This window comes from Globicephala melas, chromosome 13 (assembly GCF_963455315.2).
Source record: "Globicephala melas chromosome 13, mGloMel1.2, whole genome shotgun sequence".
In the NCBI taxonomy this organism is placed as follows: domain Eukaryota; kingdom Metazoa; phylum Chordata; class Mammalia; order Artiodactyla; family Delphinidae; genus Globicephala; species Globicephala melas.
In genome coordinates this window covers 69,850,643-69,863,737 of record NC_083326.1, presented here as the reverse complement: position 1 = coordinate 69,863,737, position 13,095 = coordinate 69,850,643, and the positions used below count along the sequence as shown (strand labels likewise).

Genomic DNA, 13,095 nt, shown 5'->3' with positions numbered 1-13,095 from the left:
GCGAACCCACAATAGGCCTGTGATTACAACAGCATCCTCCGTGTGACGCAGACCAGGCAACATATAACCAGAGGACTGAGGTTCCCGAGGCCAGGGCAGCCACAGACCCTGCTGAGAACAAGCACGCTGTCCACCCGCTGTGAGGTCAGCAGCTCTGACCCCAGAGACCCGACCCCGTCTGCAATCCTCAGGACTGTGCATCATCACCTGGAGGGTGTGTAGAGACAGAGAGGACCTCCAGGGAGGAAAAGCTTGCCCAGGGTCCCCCAGCAGGAGGGCAAGGTGGCCTCAAACCCGAGTCTCCCGCCTCCTAAGAGGTGGTTTTCACAGGACACCTACAGAGGGCCACCAGAGCACCCACCTGCTCTCCCTGTTTTGCTGGGGGTCGGGGACCCAGACTCTGCTCTGTGCTCCAAACCTGTCTGCATGATCCTCAGCAAATCACCTCAACTCTCCAGACATCAGTTTCTGCATTGGCGAAAGGAAGGGGCTGGACCCGACCTCTAAGCTGGCTATGCTCCCCCGAACTCTCAGCCCTTAAATATGCACTGCTGGCCTACTGTGTGCCTGGTGCCTGCCCATGGAGCTCACAGCCTCTCGGTGGCCCAAGGAAGGGCGAAGGCGACATGCCATGGGCCTCGCACCTACTCCTGGGAGCCAGGATCCTCGATCAAACCCAAAGCGGCATTCAGCCCTCTTGCTGTAACCCAGGCTTCCTCTCCGCACCCCGGGCCCCCACGGCCCTGGGGCCAGCTGGGCCGGGCGAAGGGCCCAGGGCCAGGGCTGGATTCCAAACCCTGGACTACGGCATGGCCTCCACAGACCTCCTAATCTCCCTCTCTTCACCGGGGAAGTGGCCCATGCCAAGTCTCCCACACTTCCACTGGGGATGCTTGGCCGCGTCCCTGGGCTCTGCAAGGGCTCTGATGGTTCTGAGGCAGGATATCACTCACGGCCAAAGGAAGTGGGACGGAGATGGAGGAAGGGAAAACAAGGAAGAGCGGTGTTAGGGTGTGTGCGTGTGGGGAGAAGGGGAAGCAGTGTAGGTGGGGGAGGGAGATGACAGACAGACAGGGAGAGATGGGGGAACCAGGGATGCGGAGAGACAGAGGTGGGAGAGAGATGTGGGGAGAGAGAAACAAGGAGAGACAGAGATGAAGGGAGACAGAGACAGGGGAGACAGAGTCAGGGGAGAGACATAAACAAGAGGGAGACAGGGATCGGAGAGACAGACAGGGAGCAACAAAAACAGAGACGAAGACAGACACAGGGCGTGGGGGAGGAGCAAGACGCGGAGAGGGAGTAGCCTGGAACAGGAACCCCAGCTGCCCAGCGAGAACCAGGACCCGCGCCTGCACCACCATGGCTAACGGAGTCCTTCCCCACCCCCACCCCAGGTCAAGGCCCCTGCGGCTTCAGAGAAAGAGCAGAATATTGAGGAAGGCTGCTGCTGGTCTGGCCCCCTCCTGCCACGGGGCTCCCCAAATTCCCACCTGCTGAAGACCACCTTCATTCATGACGCTGGCTACAGCCAGAACCCCCTTTACTCTCACCTACTTTTTTTGTTAGATGGATGCAATATCGTTAAAACATTTTCAAAGGAAACTCTACCCCCCAGCTTAAATTAAAAACACGCTCTAATTAAAAAGTAACTGCAAAAACACACGCAAAGGAAGCGATCCTTCTGCCTTCTAGCTGGAGACTGCCGCCTGCCCAAGGACCCCAGGGGGGCCCAGTGGGGGTCTGCTCTTTGTTAATCCACAGGACTCTGGAGAGAAACATCGAGGTAGCACCTAGAGAAGACTCTGTCCAGGGAGTCATCAGAGGGTAGAAGGGGACTTGGAGAGGAAAACTCTTTCATTCTCCAGGGTAAAATCCAGGTTCTCTGACCTGGCCAATTTTAACACCCTCCCACCCCCAACATACACATGCAAACATACTAAAATCTCAGTGCCATGAACTCTAACCTACAAAGCCCACAGTTTTGTGGCTGTGGTTCCCTTCCCCTAGAAAACCTTTCCTGCCTTCCTCTACCCAGCTAACTCCTATTGGTAAATTTATACCCCCTCCTCCAGGAAGCCTTCCCTGACTGCCTCCCATTCTTGTGTCAATGTCCCTCAAAGTGCTTAGCAGCCTGCATGGCCTCCTGCACCGCAAGGCGAAGGGCTAGGCATCCCCCACATCTTCTCAGGACTCAGCAAGGCCCCCAACTCCCAGCATGGGCTGCGAGGGTATTTGTTGACTCAATGGAAGGACAAATAAAGAAATGAAGGTACCTGAGCACCCCTGGATGGGTTGAAATCAAAACAAAAGCTTCTCTGTGCTCCGTAAAAAATGTCCAGGCAGAAGCTCTCATGTAAAAAGAATGAGCTGACCTGGTTCCAACCGGCCTCACCCAGCTCCTGGCCCCCAGTCTCTGGGCCAGCGACCCAATCCCTATGAACCTCAGTTTTCTCACCTATAAAATGGATACAGCAGTGAACTACCCGTAAAGAGCTAAGTACCCTGGAGGCCCTCAAATGTTAACTGCAATCATTCTTTTTATTACCACCTTATACTCACCAAATCACAAAATATTATTACTTGAAGGAACCCAAGAGATGAGTAGATTGAGACTGCCAGACTTTCTGTAAATGGCCCAATAATTGCTGTATTTTCAGTCCTGTGGGCCACAGGGTCTCTGTTGGAACTACTCTACTCTGCTGTTGTAGCGTGGAAGCAGCCAGAGACAAAATGTAAGTAAGAGCGTGGCTGTGTTCCAATAAAACTTTACTTACACAAACAAGCAAATGGGCCGGATTTGGCCCAGGGACTGTAGTTTCCTGACCTCTGATATAGGCTGTCACTGCTCCAAGTGTGGTCTTTAGACAAGCAGCACTGGAGCCTGCTAGGAGCTGGCAAGAAAGGCAGTCATAGGCCCTGTCGCCACCCGACTCAATCAGAATCTACACTTTGGCAAGAGCTCTAGGGGATTCGTGAAAGTGTTTAAAAGTTTGAGAGGTGTGGTCCCCAATTTCCCAGCTCAGCACCTCGGGTCAGAGATGTGATTTACCCTTTTTCTTGTTTGCTGCCTCCACCAGAAGGTGCACTGAGGAAAACGTGGGACCTGGTGGCTTCCTGAATCCTGCACCCAGCCTCTAGCTGAGAACCTGTAGCATGTCCCTATTCAGCAAGTTACTGAGTGCCCAGTATGACCCAGGCCCAGGGCCAGGTGCAGGGGACACGCCAATTACTGCAGACATCACTCCGCGGCTCTCCGTGCAGTGATGGGATGGATGGATGACTCGCTCGGGCAGCCAGTGGAGTTGGGCAGATCTGGGTTCGAATCCCAGTGTTGTCACTTCAGGCCTGTGTGACCTCGGGAAAGTGACTCGAGTCTCAGTTTCCAGGAAGTGGAGCTGTCGATAACAAAAATGTCTCCCTGGTACCCTGTGAGGACAGGGAGAGGGTATGGGATGGTGTCCCAGCAGCTGTGCAGCTGGTGTGGATGCGCTGGTACACAGACACACACCCGCCAGTGCTCATGGCACAGGGACCTCGGCCGGCCCCAAATAGCTCTGTGGGTTAAGCAGGGACCTGGACCAGGTAAGGCGGGACCCTGGGGCCCAGAGACAGGGGCTCCTCACCCGGGGAGTGTGGGATGGGGACAAGGGTGTGTTAAAAGACTTGAGGGTTTACAGTGGCAGAAGAGGTATCAGAGGCCTCAGACAGCCTCCAATAACCTAGAAAAGCAGAGCTGGAAAGACTCTTGGAGAACATCAAAACCAGTGGTTTAAAAAATATATCAATTTTTTTTAACTTTCTTTTTTAAATAATTAATTAATCATTTTGGCTGTGTTGGGTCTTTGTTGCTGCGCGTGGGCTTTCTCTAGTTGCGGCGAGCAGCGGCTACCCTTCATTGCGGTGTGTGCGCTTCTCATCGCGGTGGCTTCTCTTGTTGCGGAGCATGGGCTCTAGGGCGCTCAGGCTTTAGTAGCTGTAGTGCGTGGGCTTCAGTAGTTGTGGCTCACAGGCTCTAGAGCGCAGGCTCAGTAGTTGTGGCGCACGGGCTTAGTTGCTCTGCGGCATGTGGGATCTTCCCGGACCAGGGCTCGAACCTGTGTCCCCTGCATTGGCAGGCAGATTCTTAACCACTGCACCACCAGGGACGCCCTATATTATTTTTTAAAGCAATGGATCTGCTTGTTCAAGTGACACCCAGGCAGGTCCCTGGTGTCCTCAGAGCCCTGAAGGCGTGCACTGGGCCAGGGGGCTCTCGGGGCCAGGGGACCGTGGGGAGCGACCAGGACAGCCCAGGCCATCGATACGCCAGCTTCAAGCCACTCTAGTTTGGCCCAAGCTCTTGAGTTTCCATAAGAAGTGAGACACTGGAATTATTCTCTAAAAATATTTGAATGTTTTCTCGTTTTAAAATACAGCACTAGGGGCTTCCCTGGTGGCGCAGTGGTTGGGAATCCGCCTGCCAATGCAGGGGACGCGGGTTCGTGCCCCAGTCCAGGAAGATCCCACATGCCGCGGAGCAGCTAGGCCCGTGAGCCATGGCCGCTGGGCCTGCGCGTCCGGAGCCTGTGCTCTGCAACGGGAGAGGCCACAACAGTGAGAGGCCCTCGTACCGCAAAAAAAAAAAAAAAAAAAGTACAGCACTAGATTGGGATTGACACATATACATTATTGATACTATGTATAAAATAGACAACTGATGGGAACATACTGTATAGCACCCGGAACTCTACTTAATGCACTGGTAGTGTCCTAAATGGAGGGGATATGTGTATATGTATGGCTGATTCATTTCGCTGTTCAGCAGAAGCTAACACAACATTGTAAAGCAACTACAGTCCAATAAAAATTAATTAAAATAAAATAAAATACAGCACTGTGGGAGCTACACAAAAACCAACCTGCAGGGCAAAGCCATTGACTAGCAGCTTGCTACAGCCCTACCTGCCCATTCCACAGTTGGGAAACTGAGTCTCAGAGAGGGGAAGCACCTTGCCCAATGTCACACAGCAATGTGGAAGCACAGCTGGGACTCAGTTGCCTCCAAGCTCTTGTCCAGCCCCCAACTGCTCATGAGAGTAGGGGGAGTGGGGGGACATTGGGGAGGGGGGTAGGAATCTAGTCTTCACAAGCCAAGAACCCTGCTTGTTCTGTCCGTCCAGGAAAGAATGTGGGCAAAGAGGCAGGAAAAGGGATGAACAATTATTAATAACATAATTTTACAATCACATAATATGTAAGAATAATTCTATAATAATGTAATAATAGCAACTGACATTTTCTGAGCGTTTTCTGTGTGCTAGGCATTGAGACAGGGTATCAAGAAGGGGGTAAGATTAAAATTAAGAGTGTAGACTCTGGATTCAAACCCTGTCTCTCCCACTTCCTAGCTGGGTGACCTTATGCAAATTACTTCACCTCTCTGTGCCTCAGCGTATACATCTCAGAGGGCTGCTGGGAGAATTAAATGAGTTCAAGTACATAAAGTACCTAGAACATTGCCTGGCACCCAGTAAGCCCTGTTGACATTTTATTTATAATTATTGCCTCTGGACAGATGGGGAAGCCGAGGCTCACAAAGGGACACGTTCAAGTGTCTCCGAAGATCCTGTCTAACCTTGGGGCCTTGCATTTTGCCCGATAGAAGGGTAGGTATTAGGTTGGCGAAAAAGTTCGTTTGAGTTTTTCCATAAGATGTTACGGAAAAGGACTTCCCTGGTAGCGCATTGGTTAAGAATCCGCCTGCCAATGCAGGGGACATGGGTTCAAGCCCTGGTCCGGGAAGATCCCACATGCCGCAGAGCAACTAAGTCCGTGCACCACAATTACTGAGCCTGCGCTATAGAGTCCGCGAGCCACAACTACGGAGCCTGAGTGCCACAGCTACTGAAGCCTGTGCGCCTACAGCCCAAGCTCCGCAACACGAGAAGCCACCGCAATGAGAAGCCTGCGCACCGCAATGAAGAGTAGCCCCTGCTCGCCACAACTAGAGAAAGCCTGTGTGCAGCAATGAAGACCCAATGCAGCCAAAAATAAAAATAAATAAATAAAATAAAATTAAGAAAAAAAATGTTACGGAAAAACCCGAACGAATATTTTGGCCAACCGCAATATTTTATCCCCAATCCCTCCCGTCAACAACTGCAGGAGGTAGGTCCCATTTGCGCTTCTATTCTGCAGATGAGAAAACTGAGGCATAGGAAGGCAGCTAGGGAACCCAGACCCATTGCCCCTAAGTGGACTGGCCGGATTCTAACACAGGCCTGAGCCCTGGAGGATGCTATCACCCAAGCCCACTTTCTGGCCACCTGCCCACCTTCTGGCTACAGCCACGTGGGTCAAAAGTCTGGTTGATGCAAAATTCACTTGGCAGCCAGGGCAGCTGCCCTGCCCTTGCTGCCCACCTTCTGAGCATGCAGGATAACAAGCAGCTTCTCCAGGCGGCAGCCCCAGATGTCCCCCAGGGCACGTGGGCACTGCCCTCTTCGGTCCTTCCCTGCAATTTTTGGCCCAGCTCTCGGGCTGCTCTGAATGAATCATTCCCACAAATCGTCCTCGGGCCGCAGCAGCCCAGGGTGGAGGAGACCCAAGCAGGGGCATGGGAAGGGGCAGGCATCCCAGAACCTTCTCTGGAGCAGCCCCATTCAGGGTGGATGTGTCTGCAGAGAGCAAGGGGCTTTGCAGGCAGTAGGAACGGGCGTTAAGTGGGGAGGCCAGGAGCCAGCTACCCAGAGAAGCTTCCACGCCGCCACAGGGCAAATCAAAGCCACACAGGCCACACCCGGGCTTTCAAGTCGTCAATACCAGCCACTTCTGACCTGCCACTCCTGCTACAAATTGATCCACAGAGTCACGTCGATAAAGCATCTGAACACTTTATGATTCCCAAAGTGGTACTGCATTCAGTCCATGCCCATTCCCCAGCAGGGTACACTGAGGCCCAGCAAGGGGCAGCCCCTTGACTAGCCTCCTCAACCCTGTTTCCGTTTCCCCAGGCTGCCTTCTTCGTGCACAGGAAATTGGGACTTTAAAAGGCCAAGAGAGTGGAAGTATGCACAAGTGAATAAAGCAGGAGGGGCTGGACACGGCCACCAGAAGGCCTGGTCTCCACAGCCCTCCCAAAGGGCAGCTGCCCAGGTGGGAGGAGGCCGGTGGCTGGGACCCGGGAACGCAGAGCCCAAGGCTGGTTGAAGTTCCCGAACCAGCAGGTTATAGGTTGAACCTCGTGAAGAACGGATGACCTTCAAGCCCCTTTGTTATCCTGTGATGCTGCCACCCTCTGACCAAGGATCTTCCCTGCAGCCTGGCCTCATGGAAGGCAAAGAGCATGTGGGAAGAGGTGGGCGTCCCAGGTGGGGGGACGACACCCGAGAGGAGGGACGGGGGTGTGTGTGTGTCCAGCGTGTCACGGGTGGGGCATCTGTCGCTCAGGACTGCTGTCCTCAGGCCTAGGGGTGGCAGCTCTGGAAATAAGCAGTGGCTCACTTAGGGTATATCTAAGGGAACCACATGGCCACCAGAGGAGGTCACCTTCAGAATGAGCATAGTGTAGCGGGTGGAACACAGGCAGGACCAGACCCCACTTCCGAGCCAAGGGACAGGCCTTCCCTTAGGGCTGCAGTCTAGGAAACCCACCAAGGGTCTCCCTGGCCTCCACATGGAGCCTCAGCTGTCAAAGGACCCCCGCTGGCCTGGTGTGGGAAGGTCTGAGCTGTCCCCGCCCCCGCTTTACCTTCATCCCATGCAGAGGTCCCTAAAAGCACCACCAGATCCTGTGCTGGGTCCTGGGTTGGCCACTGCGAGCCCCTGGGTTCCTCATGGCCTCCTCTGGTCCCGCTCAGGAACAGAAGGGACACAGTGCACACGTACCTCAGCTAAGAGGCCCACAGGCTTGATCTGTTTCCCTAACTGATGGTTCCAGAGGCATTCCCAGTTACTCTGCTAAGGAGGAGTTTAATTTCATGTGTGTTAGTTTCATGTACGTTAATTTCATGTACGTTAATTTCTAACTAGCACATCAAAGCCAGTGATTTCAAAGATTAGGACTGCTGAAGACTAAATTTGTTTAAGATTATACCCCAACCCTCATCTGCTGCTGCTGGGATTATAAAATGGTGAAGCTGCTTTGGAAAATGTTTTAGCAGTTCCTCAAAAGGTGGAACACAGAATTATCATATGACCCCCCAATTCCACTCCTAGGGCTGTACCCCAGAGAACTGAAAACATACGCCACACAATGACTTGTACACGAATGCTCACAGCAGCACTACTCGTAACAGCCCCGTAAGTGGCAACAACCCAAATGCCCAACAACTGATAGATAAAATGTGGTATAACCATACGATGGAATATTATTCAGCCACTAAAAAGAATGAAATGCTGAAATAAAATAGTAATGAAGTACTGCATACTAGCATACGGACAAACGCTGGAAACATTCTAAGTGAAGAGCACCAATCACAAAAGGCCGTAGTGCATGATTCCATTTATAGGAAATGTCCAGCACAGGCAAATCCACAGAGGTGGAAAGTAGATTAGCGGTTGCCAGGGGCTGGGGTGGGGGAGTGGGGGGACTGGGAGTGACCACTGATGGGCCCAGGGTTTCCTTTTGGGTGATGAAAATGTTCTAAAATTACAGTGGTGACGGTTGCACAACTCTGAAAATCCTAAAAACCACTAAATTAAATACTTTAAAAGGGTGAACTGTATGGCATATGAGTTACATCGCAATAAGGCTACTATAAAAAAATTACATGAGATTTTAAAAAAGGTGATATATATATTAAGTAAATAATAGTATCAATATTATACAATTGGGATTCGACGAGTTAAAACGGTTCATTTATAAATGACGCAATAAACCCGATTTCACAGTCATGGAAACTGAGGCTGAGTGGGGGGGAATGACTCGCCCAGGCCACATCACTACTAAACCAGAGTGAGTCACACCAAAATTTGTCCAAACACAGAAGCTTGGCCTAACCATCTAGACATGCAGCTGAATGAAGGGATTTGAGATGGGATATGGGGAGAGGTGCCCACAGCCCAGAATGGGGGACAGACCTGCAAAGAGGTTAATAAGTGAGGGAAAGGGCCAGATACATCTGTGGGATTCAAAACACGAAGCACCCAACAATGCCTGGGGAGTGCCAGGGAAGGCTTCCAGGAGGAGGTGCTGCCCAAGGAGGCTTCTGAAGGATGAGTAGGAGCTTACCAGCCCTCCTGCCCCAACACCTCTATAAGACGCATAAAGTCAGGGGTCCTAAGGGTGAGTTTCAGCTCTGCCACATAAGGGTGAGTTTCAGCTCTGCCACATCCTAGCTGTTGGACCTAGGGCCGTGGGCACAAGACCTCTCTGAGCCTCAGTTTCCCCGTCTGTAAAAGGGGAAGTAGACAAGGTGATCAGCCCTTCTAACTACTGCACTCAATCGGATGGTTCCCACCCTTCCTCCCGAGGGGACCAGCCTTTGAGTGGAAAAGCCAGACCTCGACCTCTGTCCCACATAATAATAACAGGCTTTGCCAGGTCAGGCGTGCCCAACCTTGGTGACCAAGCCCCCTTTCCCTTGCTGCCACTCACGTCCCAGCTTCACAAGGCATCTCCCGTTCAGCTGTGCACACTGAGAAGGGGAGGTTACTGGGCGGTGGGATCCTCTGGTCAAATTCCGCCCCCCCTCCTTGCGGGTGACCCCCAAGTTCACCAGGGCTGCCCCTATCCCATGCTCTCGGCGCCCCCCTCCCCAGGCAGCGATTTCTTACCCCCAACCCCTTCACTTTAGATACGCCTCGTAACTCCACAGCAGCTTCAAGTTAACTTCAACGCGTCCCCCGCGCGTCCAGGCGCCCGCGTGTGGGGCGCGCCGGGGAGGGGTCCGGGGCTCAGACAGCGGAGACACGCCGCCTCCCCCCCAAAACATACGCACGCTGAGCGTCTCCCCCGCGCAAGGTCCGAAGCGAGAATCGCGGTCACGGGGGCCGGGTGTCCGCCGCACCCGGGGGAAAGCGCTCGCAGCGCCAGGCGGGTGAGAATCCGCGAACCTCCCGCCCGCCCGCGCCGCCTCCCTACCAGCACCCAGCCGCGGAACCCGAGCAGCTGCGCCGGGCCCGGGAAGAAGCTGCGAGGGCCGAGGGCTCCCCGCCGCCCGAGGCCGACCCGCAGGCGGCCCCCTGCCGGGAGCTGCAGCCCAGGCCCCCCCTCGCTGCCCCGGAGACACCTACCACGAGAGGCACGGCGCGGCAGCCCCGCGTACCCAGCGACTCAGCGCTCGCCAGCCACCCCGGCCGGGGGAGGCGGGACCATGGCGCCGTGACGTCGCACGGGGGCGGTCCGAGACGTGGTCCCGCCCCCAGGTCCGCCCACGGCCGCTCCCCGCGCCCCCCGTCCCGCCTCCAGACCGCGCTGTGGGGCGGGGCGTCCATGGCAGCTGACTGCCCGCCCCGGAAACTCTGGTCGGCCGGCCGGCTTACCCACAGGACGGGCAGCTCATCGCTTTCCCCACCCCCTGCTACTACTCTGCTTAAGAGAAGTTCCCTCTGTCTACAAGCAGGGGAGTGGAATGATCGCCAAGAAGTGGTGTAAAAGAAGAAAACTAGACCCTGAGCAGAGAATTTTAATGCTACTGTCTGTAGGAAACAAAAGGAAAACTGGGAAGGGCTATCATACAATTCATATACATCACTGGTTCTCAAGGAGGGTGTGATTTCGCCCTGCGGGCCACCAACCTCCCAGGGAGACATTTGGCAATGTCTGAAGACATTTTGGGTTGTCACAACTGGGGGGTTGGAGGGGATACGTTTCTACTGGAATCTAGTGGATAGAGGCCTGGGATGCTGCTAAACATCGTACAATGATCAGGACAGCCCTCCACCCTGCCAACCAAAAGCCATCCAGCCTAAAATGTCAGTAGTGCAGGGTTGAGAAACCCTGTTAGATAAGAATAAAATAAAACTCCAGGCTGGTAGAGCTCAACTCGGTCCAACCTCTCTGTGCCTCTGTTTCTCCGTCTGTAAAACTGGGAAGATAATAGATCTATCTATGCATCATATGCATATGCATTGAATACCTGAAGGAAGGGGAGGAAAGGATGAAGGCTTACTTCTCACTGTGAACCTTTGTTCTTTTTGAATTTTTTTTTTTTTTTTTTTTTACCATTTGTATATAGTACCTATTTAAAATAAATTTCTAGGACTTCCCTGGTGGCGCAGTGGTTAAGAATCCGCCTGCCAACGCAGGGGAAACGGGTTCGAGCCCTGGTCCCGGAAGATCCCACATGCCACGGAGCAACTAAGCCCATGTGCCACAACTACTGAGGCTATGCTCTAGAGCCCGCGAGCCACAACTACTGAGCCCACGTGCCTAGAGCCCGTGCTTTACAACAAGAGAAGCCACCGTGCTCCACACAAGAGAAGCCACCGCAATGAGAAGCCTGCGCACCACAACAAAGAGTAGCCTCTGCTCGCCGCAACTAGAGAAGTGCCACGTGCAGCAACGAAGACCCAACACAGCCAAAAATAAATTAATTTTAAAAAATTAAAACAAAAAATAAAATAAATTTCTATAGTAGTTACCACCATAACAGCAAATGCATATATATATATATAATTACCTTTATAGTATATCTATATAATTACATACTATTTAGGCATTGCTCTAAGCACTCTATATTTACACACTTAAACCTTTAATAACCTTGTGAGACGTCTATTATCATCCCCATCTTACAGATAAGGAAAAGATGACATACAGATGTGAAGTATTTTGTCCATGGCCAACCATGTGTTTATTCATAGCTCATTAATTCATTCATCTATATGTCTAATAAATAGTACCTGCCCTGTACAAAGTGCTGGAACTGACAAAATGAAATCGCCTGCTTCCATGCAGCCAGCTGTTACTGGCCTGGAAACAACGGAATAATGTTATATAGTGTTTATTGTGCACATATCACAGGCTTTGTATGACTCACTATGGGGTAGCCGTGCTGGATGTTTTATAATGTCCCTTTCTGGGTGGAGAAATGGAGATCAAAGGAAGAGGTCTGAATGGGGCATGTGTTTAAGAACATTCTAGCAACATGCATTTCCTGAGCGCCCTGTGCTGGGCGTTGGGAGTCAGCAGGTAACAGGAGGTCTAGGGTCCTGCATCCAGTTGGGGTAATCTGGACCCTCCAACAAGCATGGTGGAGTTGGGAACAGGGTGATCAACCTGGTCCAAGGAGGGAGGGCCGGGGGTGTTTACACTGAGGCCTGAAGCACGACTGAGGGTTCATAGGAGATTGTGCTAATCACAGGGCCCCGCAGGTGCAAAGGTCTGGCAGGAAGGACCTTTGTCAAGGGGCTCTGCATGAAGTGCAGAGTGGACAGGATGTGGGGCGGGTGAGAGGAGGTTGCGGGGGTCTGCGGGGGCTGATGCTGCGGGGCTTTGTGGGCTAGAAGGAGTCAGGACTTTATCTTGCAGAGGTGGAGAGATATGGAAGGCGTTCAGCGGGGGAAGGACGTGCCAGCTTTGCTTTCTGCAGAGATCCTCTGGCTATTGTGCAGAAGAGGACAGGCAGGGAGACTGGTTTGAAGGCTGTTAAAATTCTCCAGGGGAAGCTGGTCAACCCAGGTGGGGCTGGGGACATAGGGTTGTGTTCGGGCTCCAGAGATGTCTGGAAGACAGAACTGGCAGATCTCAGCGGCGGCACTAAAGAAGGGGACCAGAATGATCGCCTGTTTTCTAGGTTGCACCTCTCCTCTCAGCACCCCAACTCAGCGAACCCCCTCAGGTCTCAAGCTGGCTGTCCCCGCCTTGAGGAAGCCTAACCCCACCTCCCCACCCCTGGCAAATGTCCTGATGAGACGGGCACTGGACCAGGCAGCCGGGGAAATTGATGTGACGTTGAAGGCAGATGAACGAGCTCATTACTGTTTGCTCCTCCAGCCTGTGAACAACTGGGTCAGGGGCCTCTTCTCTCTTCCCCAACCTGTCTCCCCAGCTTCTAGACAAAGCCTGGCATGTGGGAGCCCCTCAGTCAATATTCATCGAAAGCAGGAAGAATAAATGTAGCATAAAGCATGTGGATTCTGGGACTTCCTGGTGGTCCAGTGGTTAAG

At 52.9% G+C, this 13,095-nt stretch overlaps 1 protein-coding gene across 4 annotated transcripts in view; it reads right to left on the bottom strand.

Moving 5' to 3' along the window:
• The window catches only part of TPST2 (tyrosylprotein sulfotransferase 2), a 56,252-nt gene extending 45,928 nt beyond the window's left edge, over positions 1 to 10,324 (bottom strand). For 2 of the 4 annotated variants that reach the window (XM_060310630.1, XM_030860688.2), the window contains exon 1: positions 10,219 to 10,324. The gene's annotated coding sequence lies outside the window, so the exon portion shown is untranslated. Of the gene's footprint in view, positions 1 to 9,759; positions 9,870 to 10,218 lie in introns of those variants that run through there. The other 2 variants (XM_060310628.1, XM_060310627.2) reach the window with 2 other exon arrangements.
• Between the last annotated feature and the right edge of the window lie 2,771 nt (positions 10,325 to 13,095).